The following is a 5,024-nucleotide window of genomic DNA, read 5'->3' as shown; positions in this document are numbered from 1 at the left end:
GGAAATGACAGAAATGGGGAGAACTCTCCACCAGCGTCCCCTTCCGGGTATCTGTCACAGTGAAGATGACAACAAAATAAAGGGAATGAACCCAAACTCACCGAGGCAACCAGAATAGAGAATTGGAATGTCGCAACCCAACAATTTCCAGTCACAGCAAGAAGCCCTGAAGTCCGTACTTTGTGGAGAATATTACCTGGGATGGCCTCATGTGGACAGAGAAAAGCTTCAAGATCAGAATTTTATTGTTGCCGTGACTAAAGTTGATACAGGGTAGCTTTTCTTCCTTCCTTCCTTCCTTCCTTCCTTCCTTCCTTCCTTCCTTCCTGTCCTACATAAGCGATTTTATGTCTGTGCTATAGCATTTAAAACAGGATCTGGCTAGCTAAAGAGGAAAATAAAATTGGAGGCAAGTCACTAGAGCTCTCAGCTCTATTTAAAAATTTTTTTAAAAACCCCAGATAATGAGGGAATCCAGTGGCCATTAGTATTGCCTTGGTGTTCGGGTCTGCACCATCAAAATCAACACCTAATTGCATCTCCTATTGATTGTTGTTGTAAATGGAGTACAGACATGAATAAAATATACTTCTAAACAAAGCAAGATGAAATAAAAACATAAATTTCATGTTAATACCTGTCAGCTAAATGAGTTCAGCATTTTAGGAGGCAAAGGACAGAGAGACATGTCTCTCTCTATGCATTCATTCCATGTATTGACCTGGAAGTAGCCTTTATAATTAATTCATGATGTTTGATTTCATTTCATTCAGGGTGTGAGTCACACATGAGCTTTGAGTTCTCATCACTTTTGACATAATTATAGCCTAAAAATGTTAAAATGAACTATCATTTTTCAAGAAAATGTACAAAGAAATCATTTGGAAGAACTTTATATTGCTCATCATTTTTTTGAAAATTACATAAGTATGGAGATAGTATTAGGAAAGATGGACCATTAGTTCTTAAACCTATATATCCCACTAGTACCTTTTAAAAGATAGCTAATATTTAAATTATTTGTTTCTGAGAACTGTTCTCTTTATATTAAAATAAAACAATTTCCTTTGGTTGCTGGGTAGTTTTTCTAAGGTTGATCCATTAGTTATCTTTTTGAAATCACTATGTCATGATTAACTAATTAATGTTACAATATGAAATATTTTATAAGATAATGACAACTTTGTGAACAAAAGAAAATTGTCCATATTGTACACATTAAAAAAAATCCTCACATAATTAATCATTGCTAGCTCTTTTGCATTCTGAAATGAATATTTTGGCTTGTTCAATAATTACAATTTAAAACTAAAGAGCTCAAAAGAACCTGGGGTGGTAATGGGAGCTATCATCCTTTATAAACTAATTAAACCTATAGTTGCAGATGAAAACCAGCAAAAGCAGGTCAAATAAATCTTGCTTTGGCAACTGCTGCTAGAATTTCTATTTTATAACAGTTGTTTGGTTATCATCATTTAAAAAGTAGGTTTTATGTTCTGCTGGATTTCTTAAAGTTCTGAGATTACCCATTATATGTAGTGTTCATTTCACAAGTCTCTGCAGCTGCAGAAGTTGAAAATATACACTCATTAACTGAATATTTGTAAATATTTAAGTTACATTCAAAAGCCCCTCTGTGGCTTATCACTAGTGAGTAACTTATTGAGTCCTTTGTCAGAAATTGTCCCATGGGTAGCTCAGTATTCTAAACATCAGCCAATAAAACTGAAAAAAAACAAAAAAAAGCAAAGTAATTCCAAAGTAAACTTGTAAATCTCTTCAAAGATTACATAAAATTTGTATTGGAGAATGACTTGAATCATATGGAAACTCTTCACAAAAGATGATCTGACCGAATTATACCAGTTAACTGAAAAGGGGCATCAGTAAGAATGGTGAAAAGTGTTTCCAAAGACAATGACTGGAATATCAAAGGATCAATAGTGACCTTTAGAAAAATTTATAAAATTCTTGGATTTTTAAAAAGGATTTATTTATTTGAGAAAGAGAGCATGAAGGAGTGGAGGAAAGGGTAGAGGGAGAAGGACAAGCACATTCCCGCTAAGCATGGAGCACAACTGGGGACTTGATCCCATAACCCATGAGATTATGACCTGAGCCAAAACCAAGAGTCAGAGGCTTAACCAACTGAGCCATCCAGCACCCTGGATCTTTTTTCTTTTTTTCTTTCTTTTTTCCTTTTTTTTTTTTTTTTTTTTGCAAAAGTTGTACTCTCTAAGTTCCCATGGCAGAAGTCAAAAGTAAAACACATTAGTAATGTGTTGTCTTACAAATTTGTCAGCAAAATTACACTCAAAGTCCACCATAAAAATGAGGGCACAGAGAAAGATGGCGGCAGTGGTTGTGGTGACTGAGCTGAGCCTGGGGACAGGATGTTGGTGTTGGTATTAAGACGCTTGCACATCCCACACCAGTGCAACAGTTTCCTGGCTAAATTAGAAAAATAAAAATAGAAAATGCTGGTGCCAGAAAAGACTCAGTACATTCTTTTTACTGGAAACCTTTGCACCAAAGACAGTTACGGCTATTTCAAGACTTCACATTGTGAGGAGACTTTGACGAGAAGCTGAATTATCCAGAACAGAAAGTGGTGACTGTTAGGCAGTTCGAAATTGGTCTGATCCATGGGCATCGAGGTATTCCAAGGGGAGGCAGGGCCAGCCTAGCCCTGTTGCAGAGACAGTTTGAGGTGGACATCCTTATCTCAGGACACACACACAAATTTGAAGCATTTGAGCATGAAAATAAATTTTACATTAACCCGGGTTCTGCCACTGGAGCATATAATGCCTTGGAAACAAACATTATCCCTTCATTCATGTTGATGGATATCCAGGCTTCTACAGTTGTCATTTATGTGGATCAGCTAATTGGAGATGATGTGAAAATAGAACGAACTGAATACAAAAAATCTTAAAGCCAGGCCTGTCTTGCAGGGTTTTTTTTTTTCTTTCCTCTGTTCAAATCAAGTAATTAAACATTTATGAGCCACACACACACACACACACACACACACACACACACAAATTAGGATACATATATCTTTTCAAATTAGTATTTTGTTTTCTTTGGGCAAAAACGCAGTAGTGGAATTATTGGATCATATGGTATTACTGTTTTTAATTATAAAATATTTTAAACAGAACAAATTTTTGGTATATCCACAATAAATGTGAGTTTACTTTATTTGTCAACATACGATTGAAATTAAATGTTTTTTCATTAGTCACAATGAAATTTTAATTTCTATTTTCACTGGATTCTATATGACTGTATCAGGTAACAATTACTCTCAGGTAACAAGGGTTTTCTTTATGTCATTTACCTTTACCGGGTAAATAAAAACCTCTGATTCTTTTTCTCCCCTTCCTTCCTCCCTCCCTCCCTTCCTTCCTTCCTTCTTTCCTTCCTTCCTTCCTTTCATGTCCGGTAAGGCACAGAAATCGGATGGTTAATCTGCCCACATGTCTTTCTTTAACACTGTTCATGGTAAGTCTCTCTTAGTTACGCGGGGTTTCTACTTATCACACGTTAGGTAAATTCAGTGTGGCTACTGAATGGCAAGACCTACTATCAGTTTAGCTTAAGAGTATTTGTGTATTATGACTTAGACATCACTTTGCTTTAAATATATGGTATTTTTGTGAGGGCAAGTGTGTATGGTGTGTGTGTGTGTGTGTGTGTGTGTGTGTGTGTGTAAAACAGTAAAGAAATTGAGATGTGTATCATATTAATAGGAGTCTGAATAGAAAAGAAAATATCAAGCATGAGGATTTTTATAGAACTCAGAAATGCATTGCTTTTTCTATTTTATTCGTTGAGTTTTACTGTTGCTGTCATTTGTCCTAGAGAAAAATGGTTACTAGATAAATCGCACAAATTGGATGAATATGGCAAGGCCGACTACTGTCCTCCAGATTATATATTTTGTATTTGATCTAAGACTTTTTCTTAATTTGGGGAATTTTGGCTAATTTCCACAGCTTGTAAATGTGCATTCTTTGTTCACTTAGTTTATCAATTTTCTTAGAAGAACCAATACCCAAAGTATCAATAAAACCTGAAGCCCAGTCAACAGAATCTGACATAAAAGCTGAAACACCTAGGTCACCTGGAGAAAAGGGACACTCTCATCTCTGAGACAAGGTCTCTCTATTTCCTGAAACAAATTCCTGAAAATTGGCATTTCAAAGACACGGTCATTTTTTCTTTCATTTCAGTAGCAGACAGTAGCCATTTTAGAAAACATAAGTAGTCCCAGGATTTCTGATTTCCTTCCAATTTAGCTAATAGATAAAATTTCTTATTGCTGATGGTGCTAAGCCAGAACCCTTTCTCTCTAAGATTCTGGCAACACAGCTTTCTAAAAATTCTGGTAGAAATATGTAATCAGGGGCGCCTGGGTGGCTCAGTGGATTAAGCCTCTGCCTTCAGCTCAGGTCATGATCTCAGGGTCCTGGAATTGAGCCCCACTGTCGGGCTCCCTGCACAGCAGGGAGTCTGCTTCTCCTTCTTCCTCTCCCCCTCCCCTTGCTCCTGCTCTTTCTCTCTCTGATAAATAAATAAATAAAATCTTTTTTTTTAAAAAAGGAAATACGTAATCAGAGCTCTCTTATTAGTAAGGGAAACAAGCACACTGTATTTAATGGGCACTTAATGAACCCAACTTGACAGTCATGTGCAAATGTCAGAAGCTTGTTTGAAGGGACACTATGTACACTAAAGAAGTGTTTTTTTTAGTCACCTGACTAAAAGGACAAGGAAAAGATTACTTCGACTGTTTGAAAAGCTTCATTTGTGTTTGAACTTGGGGATTTATTTTACTTCAAAAATTGGCCTAGTTTTTAAATTGTTTGGAGAATTATGAAATAAAAAATATCTATAATATAGCCACATCGGTGAATTACATTGGCAGCCTACCAAACTAAGAAATTTCAAGGAACAGGTGGTTATGACAGATTAAAATGAAGAGAATTTCTTGCTCTCAGTAGCAAAGGACAGAG

The 5,024-nt window shown here is 36.0% G+C and overlaps 1 pseudogene; it reads left to right on the top strand.

Annotated features, from left to right (window-relative positions):
* The first annotated feature begins 2,393 nt into the window (after positions 1 to 2,393).
* Positions 2,394 to 2,938, top strand: LOC123790592 (vacuolar protein sorting-associated protein 29 pseudogene; annotated as a pseudogene).
* The last annotated feature ends 2,086 nt before the right edge of the window (positions 2,939 to 5,024 follow it).

The sequence above is a fragment of the Ursus americanus genome, chromosome 5 (genome assembly GCF_024610735.1).
Source record: "Ursus americanus isolate L20-20 chromosome 5, mUrsAme1.1.p, whole genome shotgun sequence".
NCBI lineage: Eukaryota > Metazoa > Chordata > Mammalia > Carnivora > Ursidae > Ursus > Ursus americanus.
The sequence above is the reverse complement of the archived record's forward strand: the minus strand, read 5'-3'. Positions and strand labels throughout refer to the sequence as shown.